At 50.0% G+C, this 18350-nt stretch overlaps 1 long non-coding RNA gene across 2 annotated transcripts in view; it reads left to right on the top strand.

Moving 5' to 3' along the window:
• Positions 1 to 18350, top strand: part of LOC102240577 — a 179725-nt gene that overhangs the window by 134357 nt on the left and 27018 nt on the right. The window contains exon 3 of one of the 2 annotated variants that reach the window (XR_313155.2): positions 14838 to 15618. The exons of the other annotated variant lie outside the window; for it this stretch is intronic. This is a non-coding gene — a long non-coding RNA (uncharacterized LOC102240577). Of the gene's footprint in view, positions 1 to 14837; positions 15619 to 18350 lie in introns of those variants that run through there. 2 annotated transcript variants of the gene reach the window in all.

Genomic DNA, 18350 nt, shown 5'->3' with positions numbered 1-18350 from the left:
AATATTTAACACATAGCTCTTCTCGCAATTTCTAATTGTTGGTCACTCAGCTTTAATCTCACACCTTCATTCGTGTGATCATCATTATTCACCATCAATTATAAAGTGACTGATAGTGTGTGAACCTCAGTCCCCGGTAATTACATTTCAGCCCTGAGAAGCAGTCAGGAGGGTGGACGTGTGGGGCGAGCTGAGACTCAAACGCCCTGGACCCGGACCTGGCTTGGTGGGTGGTGTGTGACGTGGGTCCGTGCTGAACCCCCGGAGCCTTGGTTCCTTTCCTGGCGGCTGAGCCGTTTTGATTCAGTCTGGTGTTTACGCTAATAAGGTCCCCGAGACGTGGCGAGGGGACAAGAACATCCCCACCCCGCGTGCCTCTGCTGCTTTTGTCTGGAGATACCAGCTGACATCTCTGTTCTCTCGCTGTCTGCCGGGCACTGTCCTAGTGGACCCTGGCACAGTGCCCACGACAGCCAGTGGCAGATGCTCCAAATAAATGAGAGGCCTGAAGCAGAGACTGACTTGGGGATACTTTATTCTATGAAGTTTCTAGCTTTAGCATGCTCTATAGCAACATCCCTACACGCACACACACACCGTGTGTGTGTGTGTGTGTGTGTGTGTGTGCGCGCGCGCGCTGAGAAGTAACCTATTACAAGAGCTTAGGTGAGTGTAGGAGAGCTGATGAGCTGCGGGGTTTAGAGGAAGGAGGGCTCTCTTGTCCTAAGGAAGCTTGTCAGGGTAGCAGCTTGGGGTTCTTCCCTCAGCCAGAGTAATTCCCTCTATAACGGGAAGCAGGATCCCAAAGGCTGAGAGCGAGTCAGCAGCCCAGAGGTAGACTGGACTGGATCAGCTTGGTGGTTCGGAGCTCAGACGAGAAAAGGGGCAAGAATACTCCCTTCCCCAGAGGCTGCCTGGGTCCCCGAGAAGCCAGATCCGAGTTTTATGTCCTCTCACTCTGGGTCTGGTCCCTCCGCGTGGGGACAGCTCAGCTCTGGGTGAGACAGAGCCCTTGGATGAAGCAGTTCAACCTACACTATTTTGGAGTCTTTGAGCCTCTCTGAGGTGACACGTCAAACACAGTTGCAGAGAATAATCCAGCAACCTGCGCTCGACTGGAATGGTAACAATGCTTCCAAACCTCTAAGGGTATTGACGAAACAGCATCATACAGAAACTGGTTCAGATTCCCCTTTCAAAACCCTGGTGAGGTTGTGGCCCGCAAGATGGTAACCGAGGTTGGAGAGAGAATAAGCTACCTTCCCTGACCCCCAAGACTCAAGGAGATTCTGAGCCAAGAGCCTTAAAATGCGCCATAAACCACAGCCCGGGATATCCATCTCAGTGTAACAGGCAAGTGGGGGGTCACGAATCCGAACCCCATGCAACATGTGAATGGGAAAAATACTCCAAACAAATCAGGAAGGATCCTTCAGGCAAGACCTGGCCCTCCCACTACTTCCCTGTGGCATTCAGCAAGTCCTTTCCACAAACGGGCTTCAGTCTGCCCATTTGTAAAGAGTTGGTACAAGAGAAACGATGGCTGATGGATGCATGCCTCCCTACATTTGTCCTCTCGTTCCAAAGAAAGACATCATCTTTCAGTCAAAGCACTCTTTCCCCCCAAGCCCATTGGTACTTCAGAACCTTTCTCCAAACTTTCCTCCAAGGAACCTCTGCAGAGGTGGCCTGGGCATCCCCGAGTCCATAACTGAGAATTCCTTCCATGGCAAACAGGCTTTAAAATTCAATGAAAAACAGTTTCTTTGCGTTAAAGCACTTTGGTGATTGTAGTGTCTTCTCACCAGATTAGTGGCACCATCACATGCTTCCTTCAGGCTTAGAACTGCGGTCCCCAATGTCCTCACCATGAGCCAGCCATCTCAAGGTATTTGCACCTGAAGGTCACCTGCAACCCCAAGTCCTGATGCTATGAGCAGTCTTCCTGATGAGGGATCCGTGAGGAAGACAAAGTCATAGGTGTTGCCAGGCGTCCTAATGACTGAGTTTTGGCTGCTTTTACAACCACACACATTGTTAATTGGACTTCCTTGGAGACCGCCTCCCCTGTGATGTCTGGAGGAATGTTCTTGCCTGGCATCCTTATGTGAAGGACACATCGCAGCTCTTCATGCTAATTGCCCTCTGGAGGGAAGAGGGGAGAGACCCGGCCAGCAGCTGGTTCTGTAATCTAGGTCAACTCTCCGGAGTTGGTCTTTGGTTATTTCAATTTCCTGGAGCTCATTATCAGGAGGAACCTATAAACTGTGGTTTAACTGAGCCCTGATGGAACAGAACACTCGGTTTCCTCTCCAAAGGCACGAGACAAATGATAGCCAAATGAGTTGGTAGGAAGGAACTCAGAACCACATAAGATGCTTAGGGAAGAGGCATATATGACCTTATGGAGTTTGTTGTTATTGTGTAACTTTTTTGTTGTTTAAACATCAGCCATGTTCTTGCCCAAGCTTCTGTGGGTCAGGAGGTCAGGCTGGGCTCAGCAGAGACGGTTCATCTCTGCTCCACGCGGTGTCAGCGCAGGCAGCTTGCCTGGGGCTGGAGCATCCAAGACGGTCTCACTCACACATCTGGAGCATTGGTGCTGGTGATTAGCCGGGAGCCTCCCTTCATCTCTACCAGGCACCTCTTTCTGTCCTGATGGTCTCTCATCGGTGAGGACTCTAGACCAAGCCTTGTCACATGGTGGCTGGCTTCTAAGCATACACACTACGGACAGAGCTTGCGTTTGTACTCTCCCTGAAGCATCCGTCTGAGGAGGACCATCAGGGAGTTGTAGGCGCCAGTAACAATGGTCAGGAAAGGGGGTCCTTAGCTCCTCCTCTCCCCACTGAGGTCTGATGGCTCCCAAATCTCAGGCTTCTTTGGTTCAGAGATTCAAAGTAAACAGGGCGCTTAGACTGGGAAAGCAATGCGTAACCTCCGCTAATTTGTGTTCTTTGGCATATCATTAGAGTAGAAGTCTCAGTGTGTGTCATTGTGAGCTTCCTCCAAACTTCTCCCCAGTCCACAGCATTCTGAGGGTAAGCCATATGCCAGCGAGAAGCCCATCCTTCAAGTCCACTGCCCACATGTCCTGTCTCTGAGTTTATCTTATTACCCACCTGGCTGCAGACTTCAACAGCTGTTCACTTTCCCCTAAAGAATCCACTTGTACCAAAGCATCAGTGAGCAATGTGGATTAACTGACAATTACGGAAGGGAGAAAATTTACATAGCACCACCCTCAGCAAAATTAAGAAAATGTATGTATCCCCTGTTGGACATTTATCTTTCCCAAATTCCCTTCTCCACAGGCTCCCTGGGCATTCCGTCCCTCTCCTATTTCCTCCCAGCGTGTTCTGGCTCCCCGGGTCCTCTCTCTCTCTGCCCTATGCTCTCAGGTCCTTCAGATTCATCTTGCCTTTGTCACCCAGAACGCACAGCTCTCTCCTCCTGAATCCTTTATCTTTCTCAGTAAAACTCCCCTCCCCCGATTTTGAGAACAGCCCATGAAAAGCACAAGGTAGAAGAACAAAGAACATTCTGACCCAGTTCTGCCCACCTGGGATCACCACCCTCATCGCCACTAAGACGACACAACAGCGTCCCATAACACTCGAATCTGGTTCCGTGGCCCAGATCTGTTACTTCATTCATTTAGTAAACAAACATTGTTTTGAGAGCCTTCCTCTCTGCTGTCATTCATACGAGGGTAAAGAGCGCACGTCTACACGGATCTCATATTCTGGTGCATGGAAACTAACAATTTAAAACACCCACATCAGTAGAATAATGCATTTGTGGACGAGGGCAGAAATAGTGTTGTGATGGGAAGTAGGAGAAGCATCTGCACACAGGGAGGTAGGAAGGGCTCGTGAGGGTGGGGCATGGAGGCTGAAATCTGAAGGATGGAAAGAAGGGGCCCGTCACTGACCCAGCTCTTGTCTTCATCCTGCCATCTTCTTGTTCTCAAGGAACAAGCCCAAGGAACGTCCAAAAATAGAAAAAGTCAGTCTCAACATGAGAGAATTTAAGCCGACAAAGACCTTGGTGTGTTCCAGGGAGTGGATGGAGGGAGACAGGGGATGGGTCAGAGTGAGGCTGAGCCCTGACTGTCGGGGGCTCTGTGGGCCAGGTGTGCCTTCAGGGTTCAGTCAGGGAAGCTGGGTCCCTGCACGTGGTATGGAAATAGGTTTATTATCTGAATTGGACCTGACACATGTGGGAGGTGCTGGGAAGGGGGTGTCTGCAAGGAGGGAGTTGAAGGATGGACATGTCGGAGCTGTGAGGACACCTGAAATCACAGCACGTCAGGTCTCCACAGCGAGACTGCGAGGGGGAGCTCAAATCATTATAGTTCCCAAATATTGGCTACCCTCTCCGTGGGAGGAGCATACCTCCTCGTCCTCTTTGATAATTGGCTGGGTCATGTGACTTCCTTTGACCAATGAAACATGAGAGAAAGATCCATGTGTGGTCCCTCAGACACACTTTCTCCTCGGCTCCAAAACTAAGACAAGGGTGTTCCTTCAGCCCGTGCCCTGGAATGAAGAAGATCAAAGAGCAGAGACGCAGCTCACCTGGAGCTGGTAGTTACATGAGCAGGAAAACACAATGCTCCTTGTTGTCAGCCACTAAATCTGGAGTCATTGGTTGCTGTGGTGTAAGTTACACAGGGTGAGATGCTGTCTTCATCACCTGGTGGGGCAGAATTAGTGCCAGTGGGTAGAAGATGAAACATTCCCTCCTAGTATACAAAAGAAGTTTTTGTCCATGAAAGTGTGTAAGAATAGGAGTGAATTCCTTAGCAATGACATATTCAAAACAAGTTGACTAAGTACTTGTCTCCAGTATTAGGGTCGTAACAGTCTTCTGAAAGTCAGTCGTTCTTGGTGTTTGTGGAGAACTGAGTTCTGGACCTAAACAGACTTATCAGAAAGTTTAATCTGGACGAACTCCTTTTCTGTTCTTCTGTGACATGGCTTGGGTCACCTGGGACCTCCCTTCCCCGACCATGCCCCAGTTACTAATCATCAATAACAATAAAACAGCAGCAACTGGCAAATAGAAGCCTACGGCTGCATGTTGCTCTTTACCGGTATCCTCTCTTATAGTCTTCACCACAGCCTCCTGTGCAAATGTGCAAATGGAGAAACCGAGGCTCAGAAAGCTTCATAACTTACCCAGGTTCATGCAGCTGGTACACGGCGGAGGCTGGTTGACTGTAAAGCTCAGCTCTTAACTTCTAAAGTACACATGGCCTCCCGGTGTGGCTCTGTTCCCCAGACACCTGTGAGAAGCTGAGGCTGAGTTGACACCTTTCTAGTCATAAGCACATATGCTGTGGGGCATAAATGTCCAAGAGCGAGATAGAAGTTCTGTGATTCTACACTTGCTGCCGGGATAAGAATGTGTTGGCACATCTTTCAGAAGTTCTGTGTCCTCCAAGCACCTGGAGGTCCATTTGTGCATTTAATGTGCATTAAAACCATCTGTGCATGCGGGGAGCCATAACCAACAGAGGAATTTATGGACATGATCTGGGTCACCGATGGAAAACATGTTTTACTTTATAGATCAGCTCTGATGTTTTATAAATGACCACCTTGAGGGCTGTGTTGAGAAGGACCCTGAGGGGTCCTTAAGAAAGCGTGGCATAATCAATAAGCAATATCTGCTTGAAGAAACTGAGGAGGAGGCTGTTCCGTGCCTACCAAGCACTTGTCATCCTGTACCAGGCAAAACCACCCAGTGATCCAAGGGTCAGAGCTTCCTTGAAAAATGCTGAACTAACATTTAATTCCATAAAAAGTAATGAGAAAACTAATATTGTTTTAGCACCTACTACTGGGCATATACTTACTTAACTACTCCTTACAGCACAATGTAAATGGGTATTCATGTTTCCATTTAACATTTAATTCCATAAAAAGTAATGAGAAAACTAATGTTGTTTTAGCACCTACTACTGGGCATATACTTACTCACTCACAGTCAAGAAGATGAAGACTCAGCCCTGGCTGGTTTGGCTCAGTGGATAGAACATTGGCCTGCGGACTAAAGTGTCCCGGGTTTGATTTTGGCAAAGGGCACATGCCCAGGTTGCGGGCTCGCCCAATAGGGGTGTGCAGGAGGCAGCCGATCCATGATTCTCATCATTGATGTTTCTATCTCGTCTCTCCCTCTCCTTTCCTCTCTGAAATCAATAAAAATATATTTTAAAAAAGAAGAGGAAGACTCAGAGATGCCAACTGCCTGCCCCTGAGATCCATAGCTAGTAACTGGTGGAGACAGGGTCCTGTGCAGGTTCTATGGATGCTCGATGCTAGACCACAGCGTGCCACCTTCTGAAATGCTCCGAGATCAATACCATGTTCCACTCGTTTATGTAGTTGTTCTGCCATGAGAATGGCCCAGGTCCAGGATACCCAACACCTTTCTGTTCCCGTCTTTCCTCCTTCTCACCAGCAGAGACTCACTCCTCTCGGGACACAAATGGCTCTGAGGCAGGACGCGTGGTGCCGGGCCAGATCGTGCCTTCGAAAGGTGCAGGCTGGCATCACGACTCTGCATATGCTCTTGGCTCGGACAGCAGGAGGCGGGCAAGAATGTGGCGCTGCCATGCGACAAATATAGAGCTGCTGTCCCTAAAACTCGAACAAGAGACTAAACCTCAAGGGAGACGCCATGCAATAAATAATTTTTGCCATAACACATTCCTTCCCTTTGCATAAATTTAACACCCCACTCTCTGTACAATATGTGATCTTACTGCTAACTCCCCATCGACAGAAATAGCTCTGGTGAGATGCGATAAAAGACAAGTGGCAGGAAGGAAGGGAGATATGACGTATCGGAGAACTTGACTTCAGGGCTGGCTTTCTGCAGTGGGTATTATTTTTGCATTCTTCGTGATTAATAATATGCAAAAGGCGACCATAATGAGGAAGATCAGCAGGTCAATGGCATCCCCAAAACATGAAATAAACAGTAGTTTTGGACTCTTACGTTGCTGGTTCCCTGTTCCCTCTGCCAGGCTTTACTTGGCTTCCAGCTTCCGCCGCCTTCCTTCCTTCCCCTGTAGCAAGGGCCATGGGCCACTTCCCTCCCCCTGAACCTGCCGCTGGGCACCAGCCTCAAGAGCCAATCCCGCCTCAGGTGGAAGGCTTCAGAGAAAGTCTAGAAAAAGTCATCTAATCAGCTAGTTTTTCTCTGTTTTTGTTTTGTTTGTTTGTTTTTGCTTAATTCCGATTGCTATGGACTTTGAAGGGGATGGCCATATTATGCATATATCTGGTTCCCTGTTCCCTCTGCCAGGCTTTACTTGGCTTCCAGCTTCCGCCGCCTTCCTTCCTTCCCCTGTAGCAAGGGCCATGGGCCACTTCCCTCACCCTGAACCTGCCGCTGGGCACCAGCCTCAAGAGCCAATCCCGCCTCAGGTGGAAGGCTTCAGAGAAAGTCTAGAAAAAGTCATCTAATCAGCTAGTTTATCTCTGTTTTTGTTTGTTTGTTTTGTTTGTTTGTTTTTGCTTAATTCAGATTGCTGCGGAACTTTGAAGGGGATGGGCAAATCGTGCACGCATCCGCATTAGACGCTTCAGGTCTACCTAGCAGTTTTCCTGCAGTTTATATGCTCCAAACAGGCCTTTGGTGCCTGGGAAATCTCTCAGTGTTGGTGGTGCCCCGTGTTTCCTTTGCTCTAGAAAGCCTGCATGATCTCAGTGTTCCGTTCTCTGGGGAGGAAGTACACTGCTCGAGAAATACCCCTCGTTCCGCAGACAGGCCCCCGATTAGGTAAGGGCTTCCGCTGATACTCCCTTCTGCCAGAGTCCTGGGTGTAGCATCTTCTCTCTTGCATTGTCCCTCTCCCTTCCCCTGTCATTCTTTTTGGGAATGCCCATCATAGGACCCCATCCTCCTCCACCTCCCAGATTCAGTGTGACCACGCGATTGGTACACTCATCCCTGGGAAATCAGACAAGGAGAGCTCCAAGATGATGAGCCCATGACTAAAGTTAGAGTAATCACGCCACTGGCTTGGGATTGGCCAGAATTTTTTTAGTTTCAAGTGACAAAATCTTCCAACTGAACTTGTTTAGATGGAAAATAGAATGTCTGGGACCATGTAAATTGCAAATCAAAAGTAGATGCAATTCAGAAGCAGTTAAAGCAGTGGTTCTCAACCTGTGGGTTGCAACCCCTTTGGCAGTCGAACGACCCTTTCACAGGGGTCGCCTAAGACCATCCTGCATATCAAATATTTACATGACGATTCATAACAGTAGCAACATTACAGTTATGAAGTAGCAACGAAAATAATTTTATGGTTGGGTCACAACATGAGGAACTGTATTTAAAGGGCCAGAAGGTTGAGAACCACTGAGTTAAAGCAAGGATTTCAAGTCAGGTCATCAGATCTAGGTCTCTGCCTAGTACTCTGTCCTTCCTCCCTCACCCAGGTCAGTCCGCATTGCTCTGTGTTAGTTTCACTGTCAGACACCCTGTCCCACTCACAGCTCCAGGCTAGTTTCTATGACCGGGACAATGTGGGGGAAGTAGGCGTTTCTCGAGTCCCAGGACTGACTCTCAGGTGCCAGCTTGTGTCCCTGGGCCTATTCCTAACACTAGCCAGTCGCCTGAGCTACTTTCAGGTGGAGTCCTGTCTATGCCACTGGAAGAGATGGGCCCATACCGAGGTTGCTGATGGGCTGTTGACTTAGACCTTGGTATATTGAGAACCCACAGGGAGCAGATAAGGCTACCAGAAGACACACCAAGACACAAACAAAGCTGAACATGGGCAGGTGGTAAATAAGCTAGAACTCGAGCCCAGCTCACGTTTCTCATGTCTCCAGACGAAGGGACTAGCTGCTTCATGTGGGAGATGTGGAAAGCTCTGTGGAATGTGGCCCCGTGTCTCTGTACGGTGAGCAGGTGGACTCGGAGCGTTAACATTTTGTAGGCTGTCACTCCCGAGCACTGAGCTTGACACCACATCGCCTCCTACCGTAATGCTGGTTGGCATCAAAGGTCAAATGAATCTCCTGGCTTCTGCTCTCACTAACTCAGTGACCCAAGGAAAGCCGCACATCTTGAGTGGAAACACGGATAATGAAGCCCCTGCTGCATGCCAGTGCCCCGGGTTCCCTTCTTACCACTCAGTTCCTGTCTAGGTCAGGTGTTCTAGTTATAGTGTTGGCTGCCGACCTGGCACATCAGTTCCCCTCGGACTTTGTTTCCTTAGAAGTTGAAGCTGTGCCCCTGAGCCCCCGATCCAGCGCCGGGGACTGTGGTGTGTGGGCCTTGCTGCTGGCCGACCATCATCGGCCAGATTGGGGAAGGACATCGAGTTACAGAACCAGTTACTAACCTGCCCACCTGGCAGCTCCACCGATGTCAGCTCTACCTCAACAGGCCCAGGATTGATGACACCCGATCTCTTCTCCTCAATCTGTCCTTCCTCCAATGCTCTCATTTCCGTAGATGGCGTCACTGGCTTCCCATTTGCCCAATCCAGGACCATAGAGGTCGTCCTTGACTCTCTGCTTGCTTTGCCCCCATATATAGTCGGTCACCCCATCCTACTCATCCTGCCGCCAGTAGTTACTCAGGACCTTGTCTCCATCTCCACTTCTGCACCTTGGCCCACACCATCAACATCTTCCACCAACTAGGTCTACCTGTTTCCATTCTCGCTGCTCCAGCCCATTTCTCACATAGAAACCAGAGCCATCATTTCTAAGAACAGGTTGAATTGTGTCAATCCCACACACCGTGTCCTCCAATTTCTCCCCTTTGTCTCAGCCCCTAGTCATCCTCTAGGTCTTAGCTTAAATGCAATGTCGTCAGGCCCCTGACCACTTTCATAGCATTCTATAGTTAATCTTCATAATGTTTATCAGAACTGGAATATATCAGTTATTTGTGTTACTATTTTATTGACCATCTGCTCTCCCAGTTAAATTAAATCCTATAGAACATGAGCACTGTATCTAGATTTCTCCTCCCATTTTCCCAGACCTGGTTCCCCAGAATGCTCAATACATACATAACACATTTATGAGTGACTTTCACAGGGCACGCAAGCAGTGTTAAGCAGAGCTAAAGAGTCATCATTCTGGGATGTTGCAAAGAGAAATATCTGTTTTGGAAGAAGTTGGACTAGATAATTTTTAAAGCTAACCCTTTTGGATAGTGTCGATGTTCTAATGCTCAACATTAGTCACCAGTGCTCCATGTCACAGCCACAAATAGAAGATGCTAGAAGTAACCTCACTTTACCAAGTAAGGTACCATTTGTTGTTGTAGTGGGCCATTAAGTTATCTTATTTCCACTCTATGTCCCAGCCCTTTCTTCTGAATATGAGAGAGGGGTCAACATTTGATTGACCTGATTTTTATCATCATCTAAAAATATTAAAGTCTGCCCGCCAAATAAATTAAGAGATTGTTTTAGGCCTTACAAAAGGACCCACCAAAGAGGCTCCTTGAAACAGCAAGCTCTCTGAGGGCATTGAACATTGGATTGGATTTACAAAAATTTGACTTGCACATAACTATTCAGGAACGTATCGATCGCTTAAAGTGAGGTACAGGGGGACATAACTACCTTTAATCTTTTATAACAAAGGCAGCAATTAAAATCGCTTTTGCTAAGCAATTTTTGAAATGGAGGGTTCGATCTCCTTGCCGGCTTTCCCCTCTCCAGAAACTTCCCCCCTCCCGACTCCCCCCCTCCTGCTTCATGAGGAAACCAGTTTGGATTCCTGCAGAATGCTGTTTCCAGCAGAATTGTGCTCCTAGCTTACGGATACCGAAAAAGTCACTCTCGGGCTTAACTTCATTTCCATCGCTCTCTGTTAACACAGCCCCTCTTGTCCTCGCTTCTTGGGAGCATTGTTAGAGAGAAATCGATGTGTTGGTTATTAAAAAATGGCCAATTACCACGGTATTAGCTGGACCAGTATTCCCCAACCGCGGCGGCTGTGTCATTTCCATCCCCCGAAAGTCCGCCCTTTGTGTGCGCGCCGTGTGTTGGCTTTATTTAGCTGGGGGTGCGGGGGCCTAATCAGGACTCCTGACCGCAGTTTGTTCCACCTCCAGATTGGATTTCTGTATAGATCAGCCCCAGTAATTCATTTCCCAACAGGTTCTGATCAATACAGCTTGACTCGGCTTAAGGTTAGAGAAACTGACAAAACCCTGGTACCGATTGGGCGTCTCACAGCGCCTCCTTCACAAAGGCCGTTTCCAAAGGTGGCCTGTCACCCGCCCACAGCCTCTGCGTGGAGTGAGCTCCGGCCCAAAGCTGTCACTGTCTTGTTTACTTTGATCCCACGAAGCCAAAGGCCAGGGGGCTCTTACGGAGCAGAGGCGTGAGGGACAGGAGAGCAGTGGGGCAGCAGGTGCCTCGCACATGCCACTGAGCTGCAGCGAGGGGCTCAGCCGTTTCGAGATCCAGGTCCCCATCCATGGGACCAGGCAGCTGGCCCCGTTGCTGTCTTAAGGCCTTTCTGAACTCTGAGGGGCTAAGACTCTGTGTGGAGGCAGAAAGGCCTGCTGTAACCCCAAGCACCTGCCTCACAGAAGAACACCCTAAAGTCATGACCATTTGAATAAAGTGATGGAGAACCATTGTTTGTAGATCATGAAAACCCCACAAAACAGCCCTCTGCCCGCATTGCTCCTGGCTGTGCACTCAACCGGGCTGTTTCCTTATCTTTAAAATGGGGACATTTAATTCTGCCCTTTATCTATTCGAGGGGTGCTAAGAGGGTCAAACAAGGTCACAGGTGTGAGGAGCACTTTGGAAAGGAAATGGGAAGGCATGAAAGAGACTATTAATTGGGTGGCCCTTGAGTTGCCAGAAAAGAGGCTGGTACATCACCCCAGAGCATCATAACTCTGGCTTCTTCCTGATCCCCAGCCTCCCAGCCTCCCCGCTGGAGCTGTAGTTCATGCAGGGCCAGGAATCACAGCTTGTTTACAAGCTCTCTGAGCGCAGCGCTCATTACTGTGGGCAGTGACACCATCCGTGGGGACCGCTGCAGAGATTCAGCCGAGTGAGCTCAGCCAGCCCGTCTACCCAGCAGGCAAATGCCCTGACATTCCCCCCAGTCAGCCAGCCAGCCCCCAGGCACTGCTCTGCCTCGCTGACTGGGAATTCTGGAGTCAGGAATGCCCCGGTACAGGAGCAACGCTGAGGGGGAGCTGACCCCGCACCTTTTATTTATTTTTAAAAATATATATTTGTATTGATTTCAGCAAGGGAGGGAGAGAGAGAAACATCAATGATGAGAGAGAATCATTGATCAGCTGCCTCCTGCACGCCCCCTACTGGGGATCAAGCGCGTAACCCGGGCCTGTGCCCTGACCCAGAATCAAACCGTGACCTCCTGGTTCATAAGTTGATGCTCAACCACTGAGCCACACCAGCAGGCATGGGACTTAGCCAATCTTGATCACTGGTTAGTGACGGAGCAAAAGTGAGCTTTCAGTTTCTCTGTCTCGACAGTCAGAATGGTCAAATAGGCTTTTTAATGAAAGATTGTAGGAATTTTTAGGAACCACGTAAAGACGCCTGTGAGTGGCAGGGAAGGAGGGTATGGAGGGACCCAGCCTCCACCTCATGACTGCTGGAAGCTGCCAAGTCCTCTCCCCTAACAAGGCTCCACTGTCGTTCCATGGTCCTTCCCATCCTCGTCCCAGGGCTGCCAGCTTCTGTGGGTGAAGCTGCGTGGACGGGGCCACCCCTTGGAGACACCGTCAGCATGGCCTCACCTTTCTCCAAAGGCTGAGCACCCATGAGTAGCGAAAGCCCCTGCCTCCAGCCACTCTGCTCAGTATGATTCCTTCTTGGGCAATCCTGGGGAAGTCGGCCCCGAACCAGACAGCAGATAAGTGTGTCTCCCTCTGGAAGCCACACAGGCTACAAGAGAATTAACAAGGATGGATTAAGGGTTGCCAGAGCTTGGGGAAGTCAAGCTGTTTTCTACCCAGGAACAATCTAAGATCATAGAAATCTGGACAAGTAACTGGAAAGACATCTCAGGGAACAATTTTGGACCAGTGAGCAATATAGAATGTGTGGTGAAGCCTTGTCCATCCCTATCACTTCCAGCCCTATTTCTAGCAGGACCTTGTATAACCATCTAGTCAATATCATCTCTCTACAGGGCCCCGCATCGGGTCTGCCCGGGGAGTTGAGACTCTTCTTTCTCTGATTCCCCTCTCCTCCCACTCTACCTAGGAAACTCCAAGATGAGTTCTGCCAAGGGCAAAGCATTTCATTTCTGATGGACTCTGATTCATAATAAACAAGGATATGTATGTCTGTGCTAAGGCTGATGGGAGAATATAGACAAGAGTGAAATTGCTTCTGTGTCTTTGACCTTTAGAGCATGTTTTTCTGATTGATCTTGGAAGTTATATTTTTCACTCAGCAAAGAGGGAGATATTTCTTTTATATATGTGTTGTATTTAACTATTGAACAGACAACATCAGTGGACTCCCTTGCTTAAAGAAAAACTTACTGTCCAACATTTACCAAACTATACAGATGGATGGATAGATGGATGGATGGATGGATGGATGGATGGATGGATGGTTAGATGGTTGGATGGTTGGATGGATGGATGGATGGATGGTTGGATAGATGGATAGATAAATGGTGGGTTGGTATATTCATGTATGTGTATTAAGCTTAGGGTCTATAGAAGAATTGAAGGCTGATATTGAAGCAGAGAAAACTTATTAGAAGATCACTGGAATAATTTCTAAGGTTTATTGAGTGCCTACTATGTGCCAGACACCATGTGGACAGCTCTAAACATGCACAGGTAGGCCCAGACTCCTCCGAATTGCCTAATTCCCACTCCCCCTACACTACCTATCTTTCCCAGCTCAATAAATGACAACTGCTCCATCATCCATGGCTAGCCGTTGCCTTACATTGGATACAGTGCCTTGTCTTACTCTCATTCATTCATTCATTCATTCAACGAATACTTATTGTGCATATACCATGTGCTAGGTCACTGGAAATAGAGCAGTGAACAAAGAGCTAAAAACCCCTTTCCTTTTGTAACTCAGAGTCTAGTGGGAGGAAGCAGACAATAAACAAAGCAAAGTAAGTAGAGCAGGTGAATCATACTCTGAAATCAGTCAGTAAATAGTGTTAAGCACTGAGTCCATGGGAGATGCAAGAGGAAGCTGGAACTCATTGGATTTCAACCGGTCAGTAGGAGAGGAGAGCAAAGCCTGTGACAGGTTCAGTAAGGGCACCAAGAAGGGATGGATGGGTGGATGTTTGGATGGATGGTTGGATGGATGGATGGTTGCATAAATGGATAGATAGATAAATGGCCGTCACTTCTACCGAGAGGGCATAGAAATGGCATATGTAGCCAAGAAGGTCTTCGAGATTTCAGGGAAACTCGAGGTGAGTCTTGAATTTGTGTTCTGAGCAGACAACAAAAGATGCTGTAGTCCAGGTGAAGGGTATTCTAACCTAGAGCCTTGACACTCGCAGTGCGGTCTGCAGACCAGCAGCAGCACCCCTGCCCTGGAGCCTAGAAGAAATGACTGAGCTGCGGCCAAGCCTGGGCTGCTGTCTCGAAGTCTGCACTTCAGCAGGATGCCCAGGAGCTCCCTGCGCAGACTCTCCAGGGCTCTGAGGGCGGGCGAGGGCCGCATGCACCAGGAAGCTCCCAGGGGCAACTCCCTGCCGTGCAGAGGGTCTCCTTGCCCCTGACCTGGGTGTGTGATCCTCAGCAGATATTCAGCTCACACACAGGCATGACTGTTGACACAGCGCTTCTCGCCCCTAACTCTGCAGATACGGCTACTTTGGTCACAAACCCTCCAGAAAGCTTCATCTGAGAAAAGAGAACTCCCATCTCGTATGTGGGGGGAGGCTGTGAAACAGATTTCCCTGCCCGGCAACAAGTGGCAGGTCCAGTCCCTGTAGGTGGCCCCGCTGATGCAGATCCAGTGCCGCACACCTGACACACACATGTTGGACTCCATGTTCCTTCCTGAGTCGGAGCGGACAGACCTGGGAGAGAGGACAGCGAGTCTGCAGAGAGAAGCTGAGCACACGGTCCCAAGTCCTCATCAACACTCCCTGTTCTTGAGGAGCAGCCAAAAACCACTTATTCTCACCAACATTGCATCAGCCGGGAAAAGCAAGAAGTGGAGCCAAGAGGCAAACTTTTCTCAAGAATGTTCTCCCCGCATCTCTGGTTTGGTGCTGTTTGCCCATATATGTCCTTCCAGCCATTACTCCCTGGACTCCCATCCCCAGCCCTAAATCTATAGCAAGGAGCATGGTCTGAAGCACAGGGGCAGGAACTGGCTGGGGTGGGGGGACCCCTGGAACCGGCAGCAATTGTTAAAAATGAAAAGTGGCATAAATATCTGAATCTCATGCCTTGGCAGAGGAGAAGGAAACTCTTTGCTCGCACTCCTGTCCCCTTCCCCACCTGATAGAAGGTTGGGGACCAGCGAGCGACAGGGTCTTCCAAGGATGCTGTAATGGGTGTGGTCCCGGAGGGGGCAGAGGCCGGCGTGGCTCAGTGGCTGAGCGTCGACCTATGAACCAGGAGGTCATGGTTGGATTCCCGGTCAGGGCACATGCCCGGGTTGTGTGCTCCATCCCCAGTATGGGGCGTGCAGGAGGCAGCCGATCAATGGTTCTCTCTCATCACTGATGTTTCTCTCTCTCTCTCCCTCTCCCTTCCTCTCTGAAATCAATAAAAATACGTTTTAAAAAATAAAATAAACTTTTTCTAATACGTTGCCTTCGGGGTGCTGTCTCACCAGGTCCCCCGTGTCCTCACCCCTGCCATGGATGTTTTTGTGCCTGTGTTCTTTGACGACGTAGGGTTACCCTTGTGTCCCTATTAAATGTAATCTTGCTAGTGAGTCCATCACCACAGCCTGATGTCCTTTAGTTTGCTTCCGCCACCAAGCATCTGATCTATGCCTCTCAGCACTGGGTCAAAAATCAGCATTTTTCCTGCGCCTCCAGCTGGGTCGTGGCTGGAGCACACCCCATGAAGCTGCTCGCTCTGGGCAGAGAGGAACCAGTCCGTACTTGGGGGCACGGACGTCCATCCAGCTCCAAGTCTGTGTCCGTTAGATGTATTAAAGGAGCTGAGGCCTCCGTGCATTGTGGGTCAGGGCAGCCCTTGCAAGCGGTTTATGATCAGCCCGTTCATTCCATTGCAGGAGGAGCACCCGTCACAGAAAATTACCTGGCATGGGGGTCATGTGGCTCCCGGGGATGGCCACTTCCTCTGCGTGCCCCCGGCCCGGGTACACTGTCATAGGCTGTTTCCCAACAGGCAGTGATGTCCGCTCAGAGGAGGCAAAATTTAAATGTAAGACGCGGCTGACAAGGAAGGAGCGAAGTCGAGGACCTGCAGCCCGCGGGCACAGAGCTGAGGGACTTAGGGGAATGTCGGGAATGGCATTGGGCCAGCGGCTGTGGCAGGCGAAGCTGACCGGGAAGGAGTGAAAGCAGCCAGCCTCGGGCAGATGCTGTTTTTAGGACATTTTCTTCCCGGGCTTTGCTTTCTGTTCTGAGATTCTGTTCTTCTTCAGTCCAGCCCAGAACTTGTTTTCCCATTCCTGGTGATGCTATATGCCAGCTATTTGTTTATTCCCGAGCGTGTGCCAGAAGGATCCCTCCCTACTCCGAGTGTGGGGGCGTGTTTGTGTACAAGTGTGTGTGCTCTTCGAGACCATGTGCTGCCGCTCCGCGCTGGGTGGGAGATGATGGGCGTGAGCCGTGGAGCCCTGCAGGAGGCGGGCTGCCCGCAGGCCTCTGTGTGCAGGGATGCGACGGAAGCCTCATGGGGCTTTGCCACGTGTAGCCCGAAGAGGCCTCCTGTTACCAATGAGCACGGGCTTAGGCATCAGGAGACAAGGGTCCAAATCCTAGCTCAGCCAGCGTGTGACCTTGGCCAACTTCACGTACCTCAACAGGTCTCTGTTTTCTCATCTGCAAAACAAGGGTTCCTGCAGCGGGTCCAGTAAGCCTGCCAGATGCCCACCTGGTCAATGAGAGCAAGCCCGCTGCTCCAGCAGAGACTGAGGCTCGGTCCCAACCCTCCCCCATGCCTCCCGTCCCTATTCTCACTGGCGAGACTCCCCTGAGTTCCCCCTGGTCTGAGCTCTGGACTTCTAACCCTGTCCTGTGTGACTCCTCCCCATCCCCCACCCAGCTTTCTCCATCCTCCTTTTTGTTGTTGTTAATCCTCACCCAAGGTTATTTTTCCCATTGATTTTTAGAGAATAGAAAGGAGAAGGGAGGGGGGAGAGAGAGAGAGAGTGAGAGAGAGAGAAAGAGAGAATAATATGGATATGAGAGTGACACATTGATTGGTTGCCTCTTGAATGCACCCTAACGGGGCCGAGAATGGAACCTGCAACCCAGATATGTGCCCTTGACCAGGAATCGAACCCTAGACCCTTTGGTGCGCAGGCCAACACTCTAACCACTGAGAAACACTGTCCAGGGCGTTTCTCTATCCTCTTGATCTCCCACACAGAGGTACCCATCCTCTGGAGTCCTGTACAGGCTGCTCTGGCAGAACATAGCAGACAGAGGAGCCTGTGGTGTGAGCACAAGTTCAGGTGTGTGAGTCAGAAAGCTTTCACCTACGAATTCTTTCTGCTTCTCTGCCTGCTGCTTAACTTACTATTTACTGTAGGTTTCTGGAACTTTCCATCGTGGCTCAGCTGAGCTGTGAGCGCAGACCTGGAATTGTATCCAGGCAAGGTAAGCCTTGAGGACAGAACAGCAGCCTGTTGGGACCAGTGCTGGGGAACCCTCACTCCCATCCTTGGACTTTCTACTCCAGGCATCTTCCTGACCCCCCACCCCTCACCCCTCCTCTAGGGAACTCAGGACGGAAGTCAGTGACCTGAGGGGTCACATGGGGAGGAGCCACTGGAACCTGGCAGCCTCAGTGCACTCAAGTTTTCTGCATGTAATGAACTTGAGGAGTGGGATACCCGGAGGGTCACGGAGGCGGAGGAGTGGGCAGTGGGCAGCTCAGGTTGTGGCCGCACCCCTGAACCAGTCTCCAGACCAGCCGGGTGGGTGTAGAGCTGGCATTTCACTTCCATTTCCCTGACTCGTGCCTGTCATTTCCTGATTTGTCCCAAACTCTGAGGACACGCAGGCATTACTTATTGCCCCTTAAAGTCCCATGCATTCCAGGCACTGGAATTGTCGCTGGGAGCCCAAAGGGTGCAGAGGGACATTGCTCCTGGCGTGGTCACTGTGCCAGGAAGCTCTGCACTGGGGGGTTTCCACTGGGGTTTGCAGCAGTTTCCACTG

This window comes from Myotis brandtii, unplaced genomic scaffold (genome assembly GCF_000412655.1).
Source record: "Myotis brandtii unplaced genomic scaffold, ASM41265v1 scaffold1214, whole genome shotgun sequence".
NCBI lineage: Eukaryota > Metazoa > Chordata > Mammalia > Chiroptera > Vespertilionidae > Myotis > Myotis brandtii.
Note: the sequence above shows the minus strand (reverse complement) of the source record. Positions and strands in the feature narration are given on the sequence as shown.